Consider the following 14,203-nt stretch of genomic DNA (forward strand, 5'->3'; position numbering starts at 1 on the left):
GGGTAAATGGAAGAGATGTGTGCTCTGTCTGCACGTGCTGTCTGCTTGTGACCAGCTCAGTTATGGGGACTTGTTGCTGGTAGAAGATGGACCTAACTTGATTCCTCTGGCACATATCCCAGTGAATATTCCCAACAGTGGGAGATCAGCAGCAGCACCGTGCACTACAAGCCAATGTCTACAGGTTCCAGGCAGAAAGGCCGTCTGACCTGTAGGATAAAAGCCAGCTCTTCTATTTCATTCTCCAGTTTGCTGGGTCGAAGTGTATTGCAAGGATGTTGTAAGAGCTGAAGACAATTTTTTTTTTTCTTTTTGATGATTTATTGTTTTTTACGTACTCCTACTTGTCTTCAGTATTTAGACTGTGCTTAGTATTGGGCTAAAGACCTTCTGGAAAAAATTAGCTTCTCTGGAAATGTCACCCTGGCGTGGATCAGTTTTCACTGGAGTTTTCCCCGAGGCCCGGCCCCCAGCTGGCGTTGAAGTCCCCAGCATCTCACAGAGGGTCAGGCAGGTTCCTGTGGTCCAGAACTGCCTTGGGAATTTCTATGGAAAGTTTTGCACTTCCCTTTCTACTTCAGTCTGCAAGGAGAAGTGGAGAGACTCTTCTGCAGGAGAGAGCAATCTGGTCCTCCAGCAGTTTGTGACATGCAGCGAGTATCCCATTTTGAAGGAAATGGTGAGCCTCATTAACATGGTCTCCGTGCCTCTCCTGGATCGCATGCAGCCCTGGGGTCTGTTTGTAGCCAAACATAAATCTTTTTCAAAAGATGATCTCACCAGTTGAAAACCACATGCATGTGAACCAAAGCAGGAAGGGGAGCAGTGGCTGAAAGGGATGGAGGGCTCCACATGGGCAGCAGATGCACGTGGCTTGCACTGGGACAAACCATGTGGTTTTTTCCATCTGCGAACCTTGGTTCTTGGTTCTGCCATCAGAGTGCACGGCACACTTGGTAGACTGTCCTTTTCTTTGAATGTTTGCAGTTTCATTAGCCAGCGGGGAATTCTGGAAAATGTTAGTGAGAGCTGTCAGACTGTGCGATGATCTCCCAAGGGAAGGAGTAGCAGCCCTACAGGAGTTCAAAACATCGCAGGCTAATGTAGCACAGGAAAAATCCTGAGGCTGAATGGGATGACCTGAGAACTCTTCTGTGAAGAGGTGATGAACAATGGAAGGAATCACACAGCTGGAGAAAACTGTGTGCATCCCAAAGGAAAAGAAAGACCAGGCATTCCAATGAAGAATAGTCCTTTCTTAACTGGACTGAGCTATTAGTCTTCATGCTTCTGGGTATACGTGATTGCTGGCCAGATGAAAGAGAAGTACACCTCTACATGCATTTGTACAGAACTGTCTGCAGAGGGAATTAAAAGCCAGAACAGATGCCTGATGTTAGTGCTGCAGAGATGTTGTTACCCCGTTGACTTGAGTTACTAGCTGAAAATACTGGGTTCTGCTGATCCACGTAGCAGGGTCATGGAGCCAGTTTCTGGCCGCGGGACTGTGTAAAGGTTTGCTTCGTTACCTTGTCCTTTTCCTAGCTCAGCTTTAAAGCTCTTTCCAATTGCCTCTTGCTAGGGGAGAGAGCACTGCAGCGGCAACGTGAGACTGCCTCATCCCCTGGTGCCCGCTGTGGCTGCTCCTTCCCACCCCGCAGACTGTGTGCGTTTGTGTGTGCGTGTGTTGGTCTGTGCGGGACAACAGTTCCCGCAACAGCTTTGAAGTATATGTACTTCACCTATTGCTAACATAGATGTCACTGCTCTTTTCAAAGGAAAATGCAGGACCTCTCCTGTGAAAAAAGGCATATGTGAGATGTCTCCTCCACATCCCTGGATCTGTTTGGCTCTGGCCCTGAAGCGTGAGGTTTAATATTCGTTCATGTCTTGCCATTTTCCTGCCAAAAATGACCAGCAAGGTGGCACAGGGTGGTTAATCCTTATTCTGAGATTTATTACGCCACAAATCCCCCTTTACCACAGCTAATTAAAAGTAAACTCCACTTACCAAATGACCATGTACCTTTTGCAGGGCTGCCATGTGCTGTTTGTTCTCTTTCCGTGGGTTTCTTGGTCATTCCAGTGAGTTGAGGAGGTTGTAATGTAGATGAGACTAATAACAAACCTGCACTAAAAGCAGCTGCGTTGTGGAGGAGCTTTAAACCCAAAAGAAAAGCGGACGGGACAGTTCTAACCACAATGTGCTCTTTACTTGAAACCTGGGCTGGAGCTGACCTGCCTGCCTGGTGATCCTGCGTGGGTCGGGTGGGGATACGGTCTGCATTGTTAACCTGCTGCTATAGTATTTAGACAGAGGCTTTTAGCCTCTGACAGCAGGAAAATTAGTTTCTGTCCAACCTTTTGGCTTGGGCCACCAACGTGCCATGGGAGAGAGGAGGTTGCAGGAGGGCTGGCATCGGTCCTTCCACGAGGTTCTCGAGCTCCTGGCAGGTAAACAGTCACAGGGCCACGGAGACAGGACTACCACCAGGGAAGGTGGATTTTGAATCACCTCACCTTATCTTTTGTTCATCCTCTACTTAAAGCAGCTTTGCTGAATCACAGAATTTTAGGGGTTGGAAGGGACTTTCAGAGATCATCAAGTCCAACCCCCTGCCAAAGCAGGTTCACCTAGAGCAGGCTGGAGAGGAACGCATCCAGGTGGGTTTTGAATATCTCCAGAGAAGGAGACTCCACCACCTCTCTGGGCAGCCTGTTCCAGTGTTCTGGCACCCTTAAAGTAAAGAAATTTTTCCTCATGTTGAGATGGAACTTCCTGTGTTCCAGCTTGTGTCTGTTGTCCCTTGTCCTGTCACTACTGAGAAGAGCCTGACCCCATCCTCTTGCCACCCACCCTTTAGCTATTGATAAGCATTGATGAGAGCCCCTCTCAGTCTTCTCTTCTCCAGGTTAAACAGACGCAGGTCTCTCATCCTTTCCTCATAATGGAGAGGTGTTCTATTCCCTTGATCGTCTTTGTAGCCCTCCGCTGGACTTTATCCAGTAGTTCCCTGTCCTTCTTGAACTGGGGGGCCCAGAACGGGACACAGTACTCCAGATGTGTCCTCACCAGGGCAGAGGGGCAGGATGACCTCCCTTGACCTGCTGGCCATACTCTTTTTAAGGCACCCTAGGAGACCATTGGCCTTCTTGGCCACAAGGGCACATTGCTGGCTCATGGTCAACTTGTTGTCCACCCGGACTCCAAGGTCTCTCTCTACAGAGCTGCTTTCCAGCAGGTCAGCCTCTAACCTGTACTGGTGTATGGGATTATTCCTTCCCGAAGGCTTTTTCCAGTACAGATCCATCTTATTTTGTGCTTGTGTAGGCTTCACAAGAGACCCTTGCCTGTAACAGCTGGCTTTGAATTGCACTGGTGGAGCTGGGCAAAGGTGTGGCACAGATGGAGCAACCTGTGCTGCAAGTTGTGTTGGGGCTGAGCTGCCAAGGCAGGTCACTGGAAGGCTGACTGCGTGGTTTTTTCCTTTGTTTTTTTCTTTTCTTTTTTTTTTTTAATCTCCAAGGTTCCCAAAGCACCTGGCCAATACGTTTTAGCTACAGCTGTCACGTGTTGGGGATGTGCTGCAGCATCCCCTATTTGAGCCGGCAGAGCCTAGGGAAAAAGGAGTGTCTTAAGAGAAGAGCCGTGCTAATGAGGTCTCTGGGCTGATTTGCTGAAACAGCTTGGGCAAACGAAGGCTTCGAGTGCTGATTTCACTGGGACCTCCTGACGTGCCTCCTTTTTCACACAAGCCATAGCAGAAGGTTTCCCGAGCACAGCTGCGGGCTCAGCCCCGAGGAGGGGTGAGCCGTGGCTGCCTTAGCCCGGCAGCAGCTGTTTTGTGTTACTGGGGCCCGATAACAACTTCCTCTTCCCTGTGTGTGTGCTGGTGGCGTAGTGCTTGTGGGGCCATCGCTGCTGCTCGCCCTTGGTGCTGCTCTCCAGGTGATCTGTGTGTGCAGGCAGTGTAAGGGAGGGCGAAATGCCGATTTTCTAGCTCTGGCGTCAGGGCAGGGCTTCTCCTTTGGTTCAGAAGAGACCAGGATAGCAGAACTGAAAGTGAGCTGAGGGGGCTGCTGCTGCTTGCTTTTGGGCCAGCTGGTCTTGCTCTGTGGCTATCACAGCTGCATTCACCAGTCAGGGAAGGGCAGAAAATCATAGAATCATAGAATGGTTCGGGTTGGAAGGGACCTTAAAGATCATCTAGCTCCAACCCCCCTGCCATGGCCAGGGACACCTCCCACTAGACCAGGCTGATCAAGCTACAGTAAAAGCAGAGAGCAGGAGGGAGGGGAGACAAGTCCTTGAAGTTTCTTATCGAGCACCCTGTCTGTTGAACTTTGGTTTACTCACTCAGGAAGCCTTGCATGGGCAGGCTGATGAAGAGCACCAGTTTCTCCTCTTGTAAGACTGGCTGGAGATATGGGCCCGGACAGCTGGCAAAGCAGTGGCTGTGGGGTGGGTGAGAGCATTGAGGGGAGAATGGCTGCACCTTGTTCATCCCAGATACAGCGCAGTGTAATCAAACACACTGGTGAACCTCATTTCCTGATGGCACGTCTGCCTTATGTGTGGTGCTTGACATTGTTGCCAGCCCAGGAGATTTAGGTGTGCCTGAAAATGTCACTAGTAAGCTGTGCCGTGTATCATGACATGACTGCTGTAGAGAACGCAGGCCACTTGGAGACAGAGGAGATGACCCCATTGGCTTGGTGGGTTTGGAGCCAGGGCCAGAGGGCCACTTAGGATCTCTACTCTTCTAACACGTTGTGTTAGTGGCACTGATAGTTTCCTGGAGTGGGTGCTTGGGAATGGGCAACAAGTGAATTCAAGTTACAAGAGCCAGCCTTGCTGCTCATACTCTGGAACATTTTTCTGGTGAGGTCCATTCTCCATCCATCTGTGGCTGTGACCCAAAGGCTGTAGGTACTTTTAGATCTCGGGACAGAAGAGCAAGAGATGCTTCCTTAATGTTGCACTCTCAGGAGTAGCTGACACAGGAATGCGCGACAAAGCACTTACCCTTCAAGTGCATAAAAAGAAGAGAAGCTGACCAGCCCCTCCTACACAGTATGGCTTTTATTAGTTGATATTTAATTGTTTAAAATATTGTAGTCGTGCTCCCCATTGCATTAGGCTGGTAGCATACATATATGGAGATGCTGCCCATGGTTTGAAGAGCTTGTGAGCTGTGACTCGACATCTTTGGGGTAGAAAAGAGAGTGAATGCAGAGAAGTGGCGACTAACTTAGGGAGGCAGGGGAGAAGAGTGGTGAAGTCAAGAGAAGTGGCTGGGCCTCTGGTTTACAGTTTACTGCTTCTTGCCCCATCTCTGACAATACAGCTTCTGCTGTTTTTATACAAGAAGAAGGATCCGTGGTAAGGCGGGGGGGAAGAAACAGAAGCTGCCCGTTTCTAGAGGTAGTGTCAGTTCTGCTTTGAAGCTTTCCATGAGGCATCGGCTCCCCGTCAGAGATGTCAGCTCCAAATAAAACTGTTCCAGGACATTTCCTCAGCGTGCTGCGCCGCAGCAGCCTGCATTGGCTGTAACGCTGAGCAGACCGCTTGGGGCGGTTTGGAAGGGCAGCAAACTGCATGCCAGGAAACACGCCTTCATTTTGTGGCAGACCAGGAGAAAATGTGTACAGGGCTGCAGTTGTTTTGCATGTCAGAATCACTGGGTATTTCAAGTCGCAGGAGAGAGAACATGATACCAAGGCTCAGCATGCCTGGAAAGGGCCAGAGGTGGTCTGCTGAGTACAAGGTCCTAAAATACATGGATTTTCGTAAAAATCTATTTCTAGCCTTGTCTGGGATGTGGGTAGCCATAGCAAAAAAAAAAAAAAAAAAAAAAAGACTTTTTTTGTTCTAATATCTACTCTCCTTCTGCTAGCCAGATAAGAGTCTTGTGATGAACCTGTGGATTCCCGTTGCTGTTCTGTCAGCTACAGACCCGGTTTGAGGTGTCACTTCATCAGGCATTTGTTCCCCAGGGGCTGCTGCATCTTCTGTGGTACCGATTCAGCTATTTCCACTTCTGTGCTCTGTACATAATTCACAGCATGACTTGTTGGGGGTAGGAGGGTGTCGCTTGCTTTTTTACTTTTTCAACAAAAAAAAAAAATCAGGAACAGGCTGCTCTCTGGCACCATCTTAGTCTCTTCGGATGTTGGATGCAACGTTTCCTTTAAACCACCTTCCTTTGACCTGAAGAACAGGCTCTGCAAAATGTCTTTTCTGGCATTCAAGGGCCATGACCTCTATCACCGTTGCTCCTATTGAGTGGTTATTGCCTAAGAGACTCATCTCTGGATTTGTTCCTGGATTTTAAGTAGCAGATTCTGGGTAGGTTAGCTCAGTAGGCATTAATGTGATGCAGCTAGTTTGAGATGTGTTTTCACTGGAAAACTAAGAAGTGCGTGTCTGAGCCAACTTTAAAAGTTCTCTTCTCTTGGTGGAGTGCGGGATTGCTCAAGACAAAGTGACAGAATATTTAAACTTTTAAATCATGGCAACACTTGTATTTTTCCCTGCCTACTCACTGCCTTAAAACTAAAAAAAACAGCTGAACCGAACTTTCCAAAAATATTAGGCAGAAACCAGAAGGGCAAAATTCCACCAGAAAAGGTTAAAGTTTAATGAAGTTGCTTACAACTGAAAACAGACATTTGAGAATAGAAATGAGAGCTGTCCATACGTGCTTCTTTTCTAATATTAATAGTAAGAAGAGTGCTAGATGGCCAAGGAGTGTTTTATAGGTACTTCAGGTACCTGAGAAGATGCCAAAAGTCTGTCATGTTGACAGGTCTTAACAGTATATGGCAGCATTGCACAACAGCTCTTCAGAAGTGGAGAAAACTGGTTCTTGGAGAAAACTGAAGTAAAGGGAACTATAATTACTCCAGCTGGAGTATGGCCTGGCCAGTAAGACTTCTAAAACTTTGCCTCCTGTGAGCTGTGTCAAAAGTGGTCGGTTCTCCACTTTGCATCTCACGCAGAAAAGAAACCCGTGAGAGCAAAGCTGGCACTGCGCGAAGGTACAGAGCTTAACCTGGGAAGGCAACCATCTAGTAAAATTCAAATGCCACCTCTGGCAGCACAAGGTATTTTATTGGCAGCTGTTTATTCAAGTGTTGACTCAGCCTAGCTTTTGAGATCTGACAAGATCAAGAGCCCTAAAGGGCTATGGCCGTGGGCATTAATAAAGCAATCTCGTTAAGAGATAATTAAGTCTTATTTATTAAATACCTAATTAAGCAGCCAACTGTAAGTTTGTTGGGTAAGGAATGCTCAGTTGGGATTATTCACTTTCCACACCCTAGCAAAAGTTTAAAATGGGGGGGGAAAAAAACCCTAAAATCCCCCACCTTCTGGAATATCATTTATATTTTAGGTGTGGTGCCTGTGGAGGAAGCAAAGACCAAAACCTCTGCCCCGATGAGGTGGAGGGAGAGCGCTTCCAGAAAGCTATCCTCACTCTCCTGGGAATGATCGCACAGTGGGATTGGATGGTACCACAGCTGGAGCTTAGCATAGGTGCTGCTCCTTGGGAACAAGAGAAATGTGAATCTGAACATGGGAAGGGACCTCTGTTTGCCTCCCTTGGTGTCTTAAGCAGCTTGGGTTAAACTCAGCTCTCCTGTGAAGCCATGGCCTGTTCGAGTCTTAACTAAGACTGCAAGCAGACCTGAACTGCAGGCAAACGATCTGGCCGGACAAAACGGATGTGGAGAAATGAGATATTTTGCTACCCCTGTTTAACAGATGGGGAAAAACAGGACCGAAGAGGAGCTGATGACATACCTAAGATGACGTAGGGAGACCGTAACTGAAAAATCCATTCAAGGCCTCTGAGCAACCTCCCTCAAACAGTATCTTCCCTCTGTACTGTGAAGGCTGGCTTGTCCTCTATACGGGACACTTTGGGCTCCTCAAAACAGTTTTCCTCTCTTACTTTCCATTAGCTTCAGCTCTTGTTTGCAGAATCCCTAAGGGGTCAGTTTTTCTTTGCTTAAAGTGAACAATGACAAAAAAAAGCCCTGCTGAATTGATATTACTTGGGAACATGAGAATCCAGAAGAAAAATGTGCCAGTATTATCTTATCTTGGGGTTTTTTCTTTATTTGACGATGCAGAGAGCAGGATGATGGGAGAGGGCTCCACCGGTGCCCATGAACCTTGCACAGAGCTGGCGAGGGCACGACGATACCGGTGGGTTTGGCCGCACCTAAGGGAGTGGATGGTAGGCAGAAGCGTTTGGCCCGGGGCTCTGGGGCAGACTTCTAGGTGGAGACTAATAACCTTCTGTTCCTGCTCCTCCTAGCTACTGACAGCAGCCCTGGAAGCTGTGCTGGGTTGTTAATTTGCCTCCCAAACTGTGCTGCTTTCCTGAAAACTCCTTTGGAGCCTATCGCTAAGATAAATGTCTTGCCACAGGGTTTACCTTCCCTCGCTCCTTTTTTATTGGGAAGGATGGACGCACTCATAGCTACAGACAGCTTGTGTATTTGGACTGATCATAGGCATCTCTCATATTTTGTTTCTATTGTTTATCTGTACGGTTCAAGTTCCTCTGTTTTCCAGAAGATGACAAAAATGCTGATGGAGTTATTGGAATGGTTAATAGTCTGGGGCGCTGGCTGATGTCCAAGTTTAGCAACTGTGACTCAGGGCAGTGAATTCCGGTTAGAGCTATTTAAACACCTGGCCTGGCTGGAAGGAGTTGTGTCTTTCAGCAGTCCCAGAGCAGCAGTCAGAATCAGGAATATGAGGTTTCCAGATCAAATGAGGATTATTTTCCTTTCACGCACACACTGTGACTGGAGATCACATCCAGGGCTAGCGTGGACCAAAATCATGACTGAGGGATGAAAGTCGTAGGCGTGCATGTACACAGTGATTAGCAGTTTAGGAATAGCTTGCACTCCTGTTTTGTCCCTTCCGCCTTTCCTTGGGCCTCTGTCTTTGCCTCCCATTCTGCTATGGGTTCCTCAGCCTATAACAGGATCAATAGCATTAATGACCTTTTCAGCCAGAGCCGTGTCTTCTCCTTGTTGTCCTGAGTCCAATAAACTGCTGTCATCAAGTTTCAGGCTTTCTTTGGCATACATAATTTTGAGAGGTCCCTTGCCTCTCACAGGTTGGGGCTTAAGGAAGGCAGTAAGCTCAAGGTGCTCGAAGGCTCTTAAACTCTTAACAGCTCATCAGAGACACAGGCTGAAGCTCAGAAACATAGGACTTTAGACCAAGTTTCCAGTTAGTTTTATCATTTTCAATATCTTTTGCCCTTTAGCGTTGTAGAGCATGCAGGTCAAAGGGGGCTGGTCATGCTGCTTTGTTTTGCTTTGCCCAGCTCAGTCAGTCTCAACAAAGATCTAGGTTACGAGATGAGTTATGAGATTAAATTCCGATGATGGAGCCGAGGCACTGTGGTGTCGAGCAATTTATGCTGCTTCACCATTTGCATCAAGTCCAGCTCTGGATTCACCTTCAGACCTTCTGTGAGGAAAGCAGGTGTGGTCAGATGAGCTGGGTGAGGAACAAGACCTGGAATTAGAGGCTAAGACTATGCATAACAGTTTCTGAAAGACTTTGGGTGGCTGCAGCTGGAGCCATGTGGTGCCAGGTGTCACCCATTTAGGGTGACAGAGCTTGCACGTAACACACAGAGCTGGACTGTGCCTTAAAGCCTTTCACTTCAAATCACTCCAGGTGTCAGCATCTTTATAGGTGCATTAATGTAGACAAGGAGGATGTTTCCTTTTGACTTCTCCCTTTCTCCCATTCAAGTAGCAGGACAGTCACTCAGAGAAGTATTTTCTTGAGTATGCTGTATCTGGGTCACATTAGTACCCCTAGTACCTATTTTCATTTCAGCAAGGCAGGAAAGCAGTTAACGCAGAGGTGAGATCTCAGATAGGATCAGTCCCTTGTCTGACAGCTGTTCAGAGCCAGAAATTGTTGTGAGGATATAAAGTGCCTGTGAAATGATGTATCAGTCTTGCCTCCCTTGTTGATCTATGTCCATGGTTTGGTAGGAAGGGATAGTCTTGGGCAGCAGGCAGAGGTATCTCTGGCACACGAAGAACAGTAGCTAAAACTGAAGCCTCCCTTTGTATGGGTTTGAATTTGACGATCTGAATTTGCACTGGCAGAAGCTGAGGGATGCTCATCACTTACGTAGATTTATATTCACAAACACACATTCACTTCTACATACTAATAATACTTTTTTTTCCTTTCCTTTTTCTTCTTTCTGTTAGGTTTGCTTTCTCCATGGGAATTCTGATTTACAGTGATGCGCTTTCTGGTTATTAAGTCTCCTTTTCTCTACACCCTTCCTCTTGCCTCTTTCATAGCCTAAGCCAAAAATATTTGTCTACCGCAAGCGATCAATGCCAGATTTGTTGTGTGGGCAGGACTAACAGTGAGTAAGGGATAACAAAACAGAGAAAATTGATGCTTCACTAAAAATAGAGCTGCTGCAGAAGGTAGAAACTGGTTCCTCATGTGGAAGCTAAAGGATAATTAATTGAGCAATTGGGATGAATTTGGAAAATGATTCTTGGTGAACCACATCCTTCCCGTGCTCAGTGAGGAGGCAGAGGATGACACAGTTTTGAAGCAAGCGCAGCAGTGGTGAGAGGGGCCGTGTTTGCAGCCGTTGGTGACTAAAGCTGCCTATCGTTTGGCTTTGTTGTGAGAGGTTAGAGCATTATTTCCCAGGGTGCATGCTGGCAATTCCTGAGATCTTCCTTTCTGAATGAAAAGGAATCCGTGTGGAGCTTAGTCTCAAGTGGAGCAGACAAACTTTGCAGAGAGAAGGGACATGACGAGCTTTCTCTCTTACTTGTTTGTCTGTTTTCCCCCTGTACTTTGCCTGTCATGTCAGTTTTGGGGGACCGTCCCTTGCCACAGCCTCAGGCAGTGCCACACGCTGATTTTAGTGAGGGCATCCATACTCTAATCCGTACTCCTAAATAGAGGAAATGCTACTGGTCTGGCCCAGTGCTGCTGAAGGTAATTTAGACTTAATTCAATGTTTTGCGCTCTGGATCAAGCCCTTAAACTTAACCCAGCTATGTTATTGCACCTACCGAAGATGATTCCATAATTTAATCTGTTGTCCTGTAACCCATGGTCGCTGCACCATCTGACTCAAATGATGTTTTCATCATTTCAGTACAACAGATTATAGCAGCTGATTTCCAAGGCAGCACCTGCTGTTAAATTATAGCTAATAGATCGTTAACTACAAGCACCATGGTTGCCATCATGGGGAAGAAACCTGTGCCAGAAATGAGCCATTCCTCATGCTGGGGAACTGGGGGCTGCTGGAGGACAGGGAGAATGCTCAGCTGAGTCTGGTGCACTCTTCTTTGAAGGCGATTTGCAGTGAGAGCAAGGGCAGAAATAGCCTAAGATGTCCCGGGATAGGGTTAAAAATACGTACTCTGTGGCTAGTCAGGATTTCAGTATGTGACCGCTTGAGCTTATTGTATCTTTGTGAGTGGTAGTGGAAGGCCCTCTATTTTGAAATGTAGGTGCGTCTAAACTCTTGTCAGATCATCCCAGTTGGTGCCCTAACTGGGGAAGAGACCAGCGGAGCTCAGCTGCGACACCGTCCCAGTATCTGTTTTGCCAAAACAACCCGCTGTGGGCTGGCCAGCTACATGTGCTAGGCAGCTGGTCAGCCTACGCGTAGACTAGCAGCAAAGCATTATTTTTTGGCTGGTGGTCACGAAACGGGGGAGCTGCAAGGTTTTTAACCGTGGAGGTCTCACAGTGAACACAGGATATACGTTGCTGGAAAGAGAGTTGTATGAATTCTTTTTTTTCCAGAGCAACTTATTATCATCAAATACAGCTTTCCATCCTCTCTTGCTGCTGAGTCTTTCTAAAATGGGCTGTAACAATTGTTTTGAATGTTCTCACAAGGTTGTAGAAATGTCAACTTGGTCAAATTAATAATTTTCTAGGGGCAACTGTGACTCCCCTTGTCCATTGCCTGGTCTGCACTTTGTGTTCTTTAGTCTTCACTGATTTTGTTCTTGGCATCTTGAATCCATGGGAGTCCTAGACATGCAGGCTGGAAAAGACCTGATAAAATCATGAAATTCTTCCTGTGAACAGGGGTAGCATCAAGCATACCTAGACCATCCAGTAGACCATACCTAGACATCTTGACAATGATTTGTCTATTCCTGTTCCTGAAGATCCTACATGAAGAGGATTCTACAATCTCAGTTGAGTAATGCTTAACTAACTTCATAACTATGAAGTTTTATTGCAATGGTTAACTGAAATCTTACTTATTATAAATTTAGTTTTTCATATTCTTTTGCAGGTGGATAACAATTTGAACAACATTCTTTAGTTTAAAAAGGTTACATATTTAAGTTGTTTTTGCTGTATCTTCCTAATTTTGTTACTGGGAGGCAAAACAAGTGCATTCTAATTTTTTCTTTATTATAATTCCTAAACTATCAATATTACTCATTTTCCTTTAACTAGATCACATTTTGGGTGAGAGAGAATTGTAAGAGATTAAAATTCTGCTAGAGTAGAGATCTGTAATTGTTAGAAAAACACTTTAATACCAACTCATACAAACCAGTTCAGTCCAGTGTCAGGTGTCTCATATGGCCAGTAATTAATAGGGAAAACATAAAAATCGAGGTATGCTTACTCCATAAGGCGCTCTCAGCTTTCAGCAATCAGTGGTTTAAAAACTTCCTGAACTGGAGGTTGCATCTCTATCACCACATTTAATAGACCCTGATGGACTAATTCAATTGGCTGAAAAAGAGGTTAGACAAATTTTATGGTTAATCTTCAAAGCATCTGGTGACATTGAGTTCCTCAATTTACGTGCTATCCACACAAAAAACATATTTCCCGCAGCTTGTCTCAGATGTGTTTGCCTGGCAATTTAACTACTGCTCCCACCCCCTTTATCCCCCATTAGCTCTTGCATTGTGAGAAATAGCAAGTGTTCTCCATATCATTCATGTTTGCACAGACCAGTGGCAGCATGTTTGGCTTTTTTTCCTAGTACCAAATTTATATTACTTCTGGGGTCCTAGAATAAAATGGACCTTCTCTAGACAAATTATGGCAATTGGTCTGCACTCCTGGCTCTTGTTTAGTTTGTGGTTTAGTTCAGGTCTTTTTCTTCAGTGCCTGGCCTAGGCAGTTACTTCCATTTTTCAATAGGCTTGTTTTTGATTTATTATTTTCCCTCTCCCTCTTTAGGGTAGCCCCTCTCACTTTTCTTCACTGAACTTTGTTTTTCCCAATGCAGGCATTTGTCCTGCGGATGGAGACCACTGGAAGCAGTACTGTGTGTCTTCATCAACGGCAGAGGCCTGTGCCCCAGCACCAAAACTCTATGTCTCACAAGATATGTGTGACCAACTTTGGAGTTGTTTACTTCTAAAACATCTTTGTTTGCAGGAACAGAAGCAGAAGCTTGTCTTCACAAAGAATCTAAACTGAATCATTTCCTCTGTGCCAGGGAGTGAGAGCATGCTTATGGACAGTTACCGCAGGTTAGGTGGCACAAGGGCCATGAACTTTGAGAATTCAGGGTTATTGGCTCTACAACTAGACCAAGAACCTCTTTCGTGCACTTTGATTGCTGGTTCCTCAAGAGAAAGTAAACACTAAATGCTGGGCCCTGGCCAAATTGGTCTGCCAATTCTTGTGTTTCACCTTAGCAGTTCCGTCCAGCTAAACAAATAAGATGGTCACTTAAGGATCAAAGCTTTCATCTGAAAGTTTAAGGATGAGTAGACATGCTGGGAAATGTGACCCCTAACAACAATTGGAAAAAAAAAACAAACCTCAATGGAAATTCATGATTTCTTGAAAGCTTAGGGAGGAGGTAATGCAGAAATTTGAGTAAATTGCATGTAAATCGCTTAAATCCTTGTTTGCAAGGACTCACTACCAGGAGCCTGTGGCTGCCACCTCGGCACTTGAGCTGTTGGGTCCCAGCAGTTGGCTGTGGAGTTTGGACAGTTTGATAATCTGCCTTCTGGTGCCAGCCTCAGCCTTGATGTCCCCATGCTACGCTGTGCCACCAGAGGAAGATGGAGGGCAAACTTCTCAGTGGACTTGGTTTGGGTTCTCCAGCTTCTCTGTAAGCTTTCCAGGGCGCTGCTCTACGCTGAGGACTGCCCCTGTGTGCTGCCCCAA

This window comes from Rissa tridactyla, chromosome 4 (genome assembly GCF_028500815.1).
Source record: "Rissa tridactyla isolate bRisTri1 chromosome 4, bRisTri1.patW.cur.20221130, whole genome shotgun sequence".
NCBI classification, from domain to species: Eukaryota; Metazoa; Chordata; class Aves; order Charadriiformes; family Laridae; genus Rissa; species Rissa tridactyla.